Raw genomic sequence first — 11,189 nt, 5'->3', positions numbered from 1 at the left:
AGCAGCAGTGTCACTGACATGCATCCTTAAAACATGTCCCACTCATGGGTTGTTATTTCCTGTGTTCCAAACCACCCTCAAACCAAGAGCCTTAAAATGACAATGATCATTTATTTGCTTGTGATTATGCAATTTGGCTCAGTGTGACTCATTTCTGCTCCATGTAGTTGTGAGGATGACAGCCGTTCTCACATGCCCAGTACCCGGTGGGGATGAGTGCCATAGCTGGTGGCTGCCTGGGCATCACTCTCTCCCCATGGGGCCTCCCTTGTGACTAGCTGGGGCTTCTTCTTGACACGGTGACGGCATTCCAAGAAGCAGCTTTCCAAAGGGACAAGACTCTAATGTGTAAGAGCTTATCACACCTTGCACTGGCTTGTTAATGTCCCTGTGGTCAAAGGGACATATGGTCCAGCCCAGACTCGTACTAAGAGACTGCACAAGAGTACTAGCACAGGCAGGACAAGTTCAGGTTCAATAACAGTCTACCACAGTGATCACCATGCTTTGGAAAAATTGAAAGCAGATGGCTGTCAGGAGAAGGGGAACCACAAAAGGGAAAGACTTTAAGATAGGATTGGAGCAGGATGCAGCACAGGGAAGTGAGCTTGGTTTGATTTAATATTGATTGGGTACCTAATTATGTGCAAGGTGCTGAGTTCAGCTCAACTTCTTTACTGAGTATGTAATTTCTACAAGGCACTGTTCTCGTGCTGGAAAACCAGACTTCATTTTTATTAAGTAGCTACTATCCGCTCATCACAACTTACAGCTGAAGAAACACACCATCCTGGGTGTTGTAAAAATAGCAGACTTCATGCTATTCTGACCTAGAAATTATAACATGCCTGGTGCATATGATTGTATGTCCAATGCTTTACACACACAACCTTCTTTCCTCCTGACACCAGTCCTCAGAGCTAGAAGCTTTATGAAGGTGGGAAATCCAAGGCTTGGAGAAACCAAGTAAATTGCCCAAACTCATGCCACTAGGAAGCTGGGATCGGAAGTCCAGAAATTTCTGACCAAAGCCATTTTCTACTCTACCAGACAATCGTACTGTCATGTCAGCAAATACATACTGAGCGCCGCAAACACTCAGCCCTGTTAGGCACCCTGAGGGACAGTGATGTGAATCCAATACGGTCCTTGTCCTCAAGGATGTTCTGGTCTGCAGAGGACTGATGTGGAAAAGGCTGGCCTTGGGGCTCATCCATCCATCTGACCAACATGTAATGTGCATCTACCCTCTGACCAGCACTGTCCAATGAACGGTGAGTTGCGAGGTGAATAAGACAAGGTGCCTGTCCTTAAGGAGCCCAGAGTCTGATGGAGAGACAGATATATCAGTGCATGGATGCTCAGAAGTTTTGCAGATGCAACGAGAAGTTCATCCAAGGCAGAGGAAGTACAAAGGAGAACTTGGGATGGGTTGGGGCTGGTGGTCACAGAGGCGTTCACAGAGGAGGTAGCTCGAGTCTTGGCACATGAATAGGTAACTCAGGTGGATTGGAAGAGACACAGCATTCGAGACAGAAGACACAATGTGATTAAAAAGCCAGTACGGTGTCCTTGGCCACCCATACAGACCAGGGGTCTTATTAAGCTTGGAGGGTAGGGCTCCCAAGTTGGGGCACAGAGATCAGGTGGGAAAGACAGACGGAAAAATCTGCGCCTGGATGGGGCTGTGCCCCGGGAGAGCCTTACATGTGAGATCCAGCCCCTTCCTCCAGAAGCTTATAACCTAGCCAGAACAGAGGGTTCATAAGGACTGAAGAAGCCAAACAGAAGAGTTGAGAAGATGCTCAGCATCCCCAATGATCAGAGAGACACAAACTAAAACAAAGTCCTTGGGTTGGCAAACATTCAAAAGCAAGTGTAGGTGAGGTGGAAAGTGGGACCTCTCATACAACCCATGAATTGTGAATGCACAACAGCAAGGAAGAATTAAGCAAAATTGAAGTCTTATAACCTAGAAACTCCACTCTCTGTAGCCTGGAGAAACTCTCACATGATCACGAGGAGCCCCACACAAAGACACTCACCGCCGTGCTGTGTGCACGTACATGTCTGCCAGCAGGAAAATGGACAAACGAGTAATCTACAGCAGGGAAAAGCAATGACCCAGGTCGCCAGATGGCAGCATAGAAAGATCTCACGATACGTCGCAGTGGGTTCTGGACAGGACAATCTGCAGAACAAGCCTTACTGTATGAAACGGCACCATTTGTGCAACCTTCAAAAGGCACACACAGAGCCCCTCATTGCTCATGGAAGCAGTGATGAGTAGCAGAGGTAGGTTGGAAGGAGGCAGACATTCAGCTTCACATTGTATTTATTTAGCTCTTTTCAGATGCTTTGCTTTCTGCAATTGCCAGAGAGTTGCCAAAAGGGGAGCTGATTTAACATCAAGCCAGCGATTTCCAATTTTGACGTAAGTGAGCAAATGTAACAGGTGTCATGACTTTACCTCAGCTTAAGATTTGACCCCAGGACATTAAGAAGAACTCTTTTAGGTTAAATATCGAATATTCAAGAGAGAGAGAGAGAAGCCATAATACAGGCAAAATAAAACATGCATAGATTCTTTTTAAACTAAGTCCTTTATCCCATTGGTGCTGTTTCCAACACTGTTCCTTGTTCTTCGTTCTCCTGAAGTCCCTAGATGGTGAAATTCACAGTGATTCTTAAGGTTTCAAGGAGGTACAGGGACCAGGTCTTATGTAGCATTAATTCACGTGGCGGAAAAGTTATCCATCCTTTAATCCATGCCACCCCATTTGCTCAGAGTGACTCAGAACCATCTTCTTAATTTCTCTTCTACCCAAGTACAACCTGAGAGGGAACCTAAAAAAAGCAACCTCTGATGCTCTTGGGGAGAGCCAGCCCACCTGCCTCACTTGGCTATTATCTTGGTCCAGCTTGCCCCCTGGTGGCAGTGTCTCTAAATTGCAGGCTGAGTATGTAGGGTTCATAAATCCAGGATGTACACGTTAAGGAGGGGACCTAGAGAGCATTAGGTTACATCTTCCTAACCATGCCTTTTCTGCCCTCCACCCCTAGCCCCACTTACAGATGAGGAAACTGAGGCCCAGTTGAAGGAATTTATGTCTAATCTGGAAGTGAACAGCCATGGGGCCAGATTAGCAAATCCAAACCGTCCGCAGTGCTGTGGGGTGGCAGGCAGAGCCTTCTCCCGTTCTCCCTCCAGGAATCACGGCCTCTGAGCTGCAGCAAAAGCAAGGGAAAATCCAAATGCAGCTTTGTAGTCTAGAGGCAACGAGGGACTTTATAGCCATAGGGGACTCTCACACTGGGCTTGAGTCCCTGGGAAGAGCACCTGACTTGTCAGAGCCTGGTGCTCATGTCTGGCAGAGGTCTTCATCAGGATTACCTGAGAAAGCGCATGGCCAGGGCCTGGCACAGTGCAGAGCCCTCTTACAGGTGGAATGAACGCGTGGTCTTTTCTTTCCTTTCCTTCAGGACCAGGCTGCAGGGAACACTGCAACATGCTAATAGGTGTTCTGTAAAAATTGTCCCATTGTCAAGTGAATTTGGGTGACGCTGGTTTAAATAACACTAAACAGATTTCTTTTGCACAAGACTTCTTGGAACTGGGAATATGCTAAAATTCCTTGTGTCACTCCATATTCTTGCACGTAGGGTTCCGTTTCCCATTGTGCTTGGTGCAGGCAGAGTGAGCTGCTAATATCTGCAACAAGAATAATGATTTTATTAAAATTGCAGGTTCAGAAGCCTGGGAAGTCAGGCCAGGAAGAGTAACCCTGTTTTGGTGGGGGGGTGGTAAATGGGTTGATGTGTGAACCAAGATGCTCATTATCAAGGTTTCTGCAGAACTATGGCTGTCAAAGAGCCTGGGCACCTCTTCCCTCTGGCCAACCCTGCAGGTAGCCCACCTGGGGAGCAGATAAATAATCAGAGAAGGCATGAGCCTGTCCTTGGGACAGCGGGCTGAGTTTTATGACTGGTATTGCACCAGGCAGGCTGAGGGAGGGCTAGCCCAGCCTCCTGCTCACTGTCTTGTGCTGCTAGCTTCCCCAGTTTAGCAGCAAAAGGGTGACCTCCCCCATACCCCCCACCAGGCAGTGGCCAGGAGGCAGACCTGGGCCTCTCCTATTCCAAATCTCCTTCCAGTGGGCTGGTATTTACTGAGCACCTACTATGTGTCAGGTGCTTGGCACCATGAGAGAAACAGGGATGAGTTGTCCTTCTGCTCAGAGGGCTCCCAGGCTGGGGGGTGATAATGGGGAACACAGATGAGCATATTACAAGGGGATGAGAGGGTCAGAAAGGAAGAGGGGGAGAGGGTTGCCACATGGGGCTCTGGGGCCTCTGGGGCAGGCCTCTGGGAGCTGTGCTCTGCTTCCTGCTGTGGGCCACAGGGGGTTTCAGGTGAATGTTGCTGGAGCTCTGGAGGAGGTCAGGGTCCTGGTGGGGTAGAACATTCCAGATCTGAGGGAAGGAGGTTTGTGACTGCTGACCTTGTGGAGGTCAGAACTGAAGAGCTGCACCGCTGCCTATCTGCTCCTGTTATAAAGAAAACCGCAGGTCCAAAATGGAGTCACTTAGGCCAAGTCACCAAGTAGGGGCTTAATACTTAACCTAACGCAATTCCAGCCTCCCTGGGAACTCTCTGGGCAGCATCCACGAGGTCATCTGTCATGGGGTCTCCCCATCCCCTGAAAGGAGATGAGGTCATCTGTGTACCTGCTCTTCCCCCTCAGGGAAAGTGACATGGCCAGAACCGATCCTTTCTGTTCTGTTGCTAATTTCCCCACCCTGTTTCTTCCTATAAAATCCTTCCATTTTGTATAGCTAGCCAGAGCTTCCCTGTACCTGGGATGCTGCCCGATCTGTGAGTAAAGCCAATTAGATCTTCACATTTACTCAGTTGAATTTTGTCTTTTAATGGGCCGCTGCTCATTCCCACAGCTCTTCCCCTTTGGTTCTGTAGGCGCTCAAGCCCTTGTGATCTATAAGGTTCTTCCTTCAATTCATCTCCACCCTTGGCTCTTAAGGGATTTCCCCTAGGTTTTGGTTTGCCCTTCAGTTGGGTCTGTTAACCACTTTACCCAGGGTAACTCCCCGCTCCCCAGCCCCCTTGCAAATGTCCACCACGGAGAAGTTGAGTCCCTCTGGAGACTACCTCCCCAGACTGGAGGCTCGCCCCTCAGGGTGACTCCATTAGGAATAGTAGCTAGGATCACTGACACCTCTGTGTACATTAAGTCAGTCACAACCCCCTTGGGATGAGGGAGCAGAAGGCAAGCTGACACCCCGCACCTCTCCAGCCCCCCCACCGTCCCGCCCCCCACCCCCCGGCTCCCAGGTGGGACATGTGTGTGACATTCCTCAGGCCCTCCCGGCTGCCCTATAACTAAGGGGAGGAAAAACCAAATGGTTCACTGGGAAATCACAGTCCTGCAGGACAGGAGTCTCCATCAGCTTACAAAGGTCTTCGTGGTTGACAAGAAAAGAGCATTCTTATCAATAGCCTAACTTTCAGGAACACATAGATTCCATTTCCTGGAGCCCTAACATTCCCTCCTCTCCACAGTGCACGGGAAACAGAGGCAGAATGGAATGTCAGTACAATTAAACGTCTTTATAACCTGCAGCCCATTGACAAATACTTGAGATAGAGTAGAACATTCCTCCAGGAAACTCCCAACTGTCTTAAAGTTAGTGCCTTACTAGAGGGGGAAATAAACAACCTTAGCTTGACAAAACCCCGGCCTCCAGGATCCCGAGAGTCTTCTTTAGCAGATGAAGGTCCTTTTAGACACCCCCCTTTGTCCTCACCTCCCCCAACTCCCCAGTAAACAATCGGTCACCCCTCACACTTATAGTGCAGCTCTTTCTGCCCACGGGGTCCTGTCCCCATGCTTAATAAAATCACCCTTTTGCACCAGGCGTCTCAAGAATTCTTTCTTGGCTGTCGGCTCCGGACCCCAACAGCATTCCAAAACCACATCACGTGCAACATAAGTGCTCTTACTGTCTCATTTTACAGATCCGGAACGAGGGACAGAAAAGTCTGGTGACTTGCCCAAGGTCACACTGGTGAGTAAGTGCCAGGACTGGGGTTTGAATCCAGATGGTCTAACTCTCAAGTCCATGCCCTTAAGCCCTAGGTTACAGTGTTCTGAGGAAGTGTAAACAGTGTTTTTTGTCAGGAACGAGTAGGGGCAGGGGTGAGGCTTCCAGAATGTTTGTATTCAGAGTTCAGAGGAGGAAGTTCACACAGAGGTTTCATATTTGCTGCTCATCTCCAAATTCTTCCTCATAATGAAATGCCAGTGATCTTTTAAAGCTGGGGAAGGAGGAGGAAGGGCGGCAGAGCATTTGACTTGAGTGAGCGCCAGTCTCAACGCCTGCAAAAAAAAACTAACCCAAGCAGCGTTTTTAACCTGAGCGGTGTTTCCTGGTGACCGACTGAGAACCCAAAGTCTTTAGACCAAGTGCTCCCTCCCTAAAGAAGAGCAGGAGCACAGAGGCTGCAAAGTGTCGAGGGACCCCTGTACCCTCTCATTTAACACATGGAGAAACTGAGGCACATGGAGGCGAGTGAAGTGGGATCTCAGTGAGCTCATGACTCTCGCTACGTCAGCTCACGGCTGGCAGAGCTGGGACTCGGGTCTCAGATTCTCCCTCCAGGTGCCGGCTGGGCCACCAAACAGCACTGGGCAAGCCTGCTCCCAGCCCAGGTTCCTGGCTTGCAATCTGATAGTCAGAGATCTTCGTCACAGGGCGCCTGTAAGGCTACAAGTGTCCCTGAGTGTGGGGCACAGAGTAGGCGCTTTGATAGATGCTATTGTGTTATTATTTCCCACATAGGCCCTTGCTCCCCAGAAATCGTTAAAAAACAAAGAAGCCAAGAAAGGAGAAGCAATGGGGAGGCAGAAAAGCTGAGAGGAGAGATGAAGGACACCTACAGGGTCAAAAATCGGGCTCGCTTTCTGGAGGGTGAGCAAGGCTTTGCATGCAGGAGACAGAAAAACACATTACCCATCACCCAGCTGTCCTTGTCCATTGTCAGCTGGCTGAACAGAGAGAAACTAAAAACAACAACGAAAACCCCCTCAAGAACAGCCCCCGGGGGCAGAGCCCTGATGGCTGGGTACCAGCCTGGGAGGCAGCCTCAGAGTCTGGGTTCCCTGGAAGCAGACCCTGGGGCGATGATCCCGGGAAGCCCTTACAGGGAGATGCCCCAGGGGAGTGGGGAAGGGAGAGAGAAGGAAGCCAATAAAATGTACATTGTCTGGTAAATGACTGCTCCAACCACTGGAAGGAATGGAGATCCCCCAAGGAACTCTGGAAACTGTGTGGCCCCTGGGCTTCCGAGTCATCCCACCAGAGGGTGCAGGGTGTAGGGCGGCTCCGGCAGCCTGAGAGCATCCTCTGGGAGGCCATACACGTCTGGCCAGGGAAGGCAGGTCAAGTACTCTGAGCAGGAAAGGGGGCAGGAGTGTGGCGTCAAAGATAAAGCCAGACATCAGTTGAAGAGGGGAAAATAGATTTTGAAAGGCCGAATGAGGGTGCAGCAGTGGGAGGGGGGGCTCAAGGGACAAGTTACAAAGGGTTGGTCAGCGTCAATGCCATTCGGCAGCTGCGTCTGCTGACTGGCCCTTATGGAAGGTGGGATCCGGTCCTCCCACAGAGACTTGACAGAGAACTACCCCTCCAGATGACTGCATTTTAGAGGAATGGCTTTCAGGTCCTGGAGAAAGATACTCCTGGGTCGTAGGAGATACAGAGATGTCTCAAGGGGGCAGAAGAAGGATTTGCAAGTCTAAGCTCTTTTTAGTGGATGCCCTAAGAAAATGAGCGCAGGGACCTATCACCAGGTTTGGCCGAAACAAACAGAAAATTCTGGTGGCAGTGAGCTTTCTCAGGCAGACATTTCAGTGGGAGCCTGGGCTCATCCTAGGGACACAGCCTAATGCTGCTAGAAGCCCACACTAGAGCTTGGTCAAGCCTCTCAGTGCAGGGGTTTGGATGGAGTGGTTATGTGCGGAGAGTTCCTTCAATTCTGTAACACCTGTGAAAGGTAACATCAGGGAAGCCAGCGCATTTGCCATTCCCCAGCAGCCTCAGCTAGAGACCCGAGGCTCCTGTGACTCGGAATGCAAACACCTGTTCTATCTCTCACACACACATAAACATACAGACACAAACATACCATACACGAACATACACAAAATCACCTAAGCAAACATGTATGCACATCGCACACATGCTTGTACAGACTGGTGCGTATCAACACGATGCACAGGGCAAATGAACATGTGTGTACACGTACACGCAAATGCACGGCATACAAAAGCATCGGTAACATGCACACATCCAAATACAAGTGTGCAAGCAGGGGTGGCTTCTTAGGGACGCAACCTAGGCTCAGAAGGGCCCCACACCTGTGTGGTGCCCCCACTGTTCTGGTTTTGAAATGCTTAATAATGCACACACAGGTGTTCTCTCTCTCATTCTGTTTTGCTCCGTCCTCCTCTCTTGTCTTTTCACAGGAAGTTCCCACGCAGTTCCATCTTCAGCCCCGAAACCAGGTTTCTTAAAATGAAAACTGAAAACTGCCGCTGGAGAGGTTGCCCCCACAGATCGGGCTTGAGGTCATGTCGGCCGTCGACCTGTAGGTGGCAGCACCGAGCAGAGCCAAGCTGCAGTCAGGGGCGGAAGAAAGGGGGAGGGGGGAGACAAGGAAGTGGGTGTCACCGGGGCACTCCCGGAATCTACTCTCTTCCAGAAAGCGTGGAGATTTCCCGAAGCAACAGAGTCTCCTAGGGGTTTTCCAATTCATTTTTTTGTGCCTGTATTTTTTCCAATTCATTTTTTCCCGTTCTTCTTAAATATATTTTTTGTTGTTTCTTAAAATTGATGACAAATGCAACATATTTTATTACAGAAAATAGCACACACATACAAAAGTAAAAATCACCCATAAGCTGACACCTTTTGGTTCTTTCTGTCTTAAGGCTGTGGAAGGAAGTGACAATACCTCACTGTTTGGTAACTTGGCACATGCCCTTCCAGACACTTTCCCCCACCTAAGCCCCTACCCATATTTCTTTTATTTTTTTTTTAGATGTATTTATTTATTTGAGGGGGGAGGACCAGAGAGAGAAGGAGAGAGAGAGATTCTCAAGCAGACTCCCTGCTGATCGCTGAGCCCGTCGCGGGGCTCGATCTCATGACCCTGAGCATGACTAGAGCTGAAATCAAGACGCCCAACCAACTGAGTCACCCAGGCGCCCCTACCCATGGTTCTTACCTCCAGGTATAAACACACATATGTGTTTTATTTTCCCCTAAATGGACTTATATTCTGCACGCCTTCTTCAACTTACTTTTCACTTAATGTGACTCGTTTACGCATTCGCATCCAGTATTGCTAAGTCGGGCTTCAGCATAACGCAGGTGGCGGGGTAACTGAACGGTCTGCTCTCAGCGGGTGCACCCACAAGGCAGCTTTATGTTCTCCCGAGGCATCCTCACCGAGCTGCCCGGACTCTCCCCTTCTCGTCCCTAATGACGTCTTGGGCAAGTTCCCCTGCTTTCTGACCAATGTCAGTTATTTTAAAAGTCCACTCCCAGGCAGTCTCATTGCTCCTCCCCTAAGACTCGAACCCTTGCTGAGAGAACCAGAAAGGAAGGGTCTTGGTCACTTGGTTCCCTCTCCCCCTCTCCCGCCTGCTTCCAGCTCCTCTGACGTCTTAGGGTGGGAGGGCTGGAGAAGGGTTCCGCCTTTCCCGGTGCCTCTGTGGACCACTGGAACTTGGTTGCTGCCTCTCTGGCCAGCTCTGACCAGCTGTCGGGGCCCTCTCTTGGGTTCTGGCCACCCAAGCCTGGATACCTTCCTCAGAGTCCAGTGGAATGTTAGCCATCAGATGGGGGAGTACAGGCAACTCCTCTGTACCCACCACTGGACCCACCATGGCCTCCAGTTTTCTTTCCTCCTCGTTGGATGTTCGGAAGGCAGAGCAGCAAGCCCCTGCAGGCCCTGCCCCCTAACTGGGGAGGGAAATGTCAGTCTCCCCTTCCGGCACACAGCCCCAGCCTCAACCAGTGGTTCTCCTGCAGGCATCCTCACCTGGCTTGGGATGGTGGGGAGAAATACCCCTTCCCCGTGGGGAGGGAGGGGAAGAGCCACAGATTTTCCAAGTGGTCGAGCACTTCTGGGTTGGGGGGGCAGCCAGAGTGTGTCACAGATGCTTTGGGTGGCAGAACCCGGAGAGGATATTTGACCCCTATCACTTGTGATTCTTTTCAGATCCTTGATACCTCTCTGTCTAAATTTGGAGGGATGAGATTGGATCACATACAATAATCAACTTGAAATAGATTGAAGACTTAAATGCAAGACCTGAAAGTGTAAAACTAGAAGAAAACATAAGGGAAAGCTTCTTGACATTGGATTTGGCAAGTTTTTTGGATCCGACACCAGAAGCATGGGAAACAGAAGCAAAAATAAACAGGTGGGACTCCATCAAACTGAAAAGCTTCTGCACAGCAAAGGAAATCATCAACAAGATGAACAGAACAACCTACAAATGGGAGAAGATATTTGCAAATTATATATCTGATAAGGGATTAATAGCCAAAATACATAAGGAACTGTTACAACTCAGTAGCAAAACCAACCAACCAAACAACATAATAGAAATAACAAAAACAAATATATGATATAGATTTCATTCCATATATATTCCAATAACTAATTATATATATGTATCTGCATACATATATAGAATGGGACATTATATATATATATGTATATATATAATGGAATGGAATATATAAATGGAATATTATTCAGCCATAAAAAGAAGGAAATCTTGCCACTTGTGACAACAGGGATGAATCAGGACATTACACTACATGAAATAAAGCCAAATATTGCATGATCTCACTTCTATGTGGAATCTACAAAAGTCGAACTCATAGAACCAGACGGTAGAGCAGTTGCCAGAAGCTGAGGGCTTGGGGGAAATGGGGAGAGGTTGGTCAAAGGGTACAAGCTTTCAGTTATAAGAGGAATAAGTTCTTGAGATCTGATATATAGCATGGTGATTGTAGTTAATACTCTCTTCTAGACCTGAAATTTGCTAAGAGAGTAAGTCACAAGTGTTCTCACCACACACACACACACACACACA

The sequence above is a fragment of the Eumetopias jubatus genome, unplaced genomic scaffold, assembly GCF_037043125.1.
Source record: "Eumetopias jubatus isolate StellerSeaLion01/CBP00866 unplaced genomic scaffold, mEumJub1_p1.0 scaffold_8, whole genome shotgun sequence".
In the NCBI taxonomy this organism is placed as follows: Eukaryota; Metazoa; Chordata; class Mammalia; order Carnivora; family Otariidae; genus Eumetopias; species Eumetopias jubatus.
The sequence above is the reverse complement of the archived record's forward strand: the minus strand, read 5'-3'. Positions refer to the sequence as shown.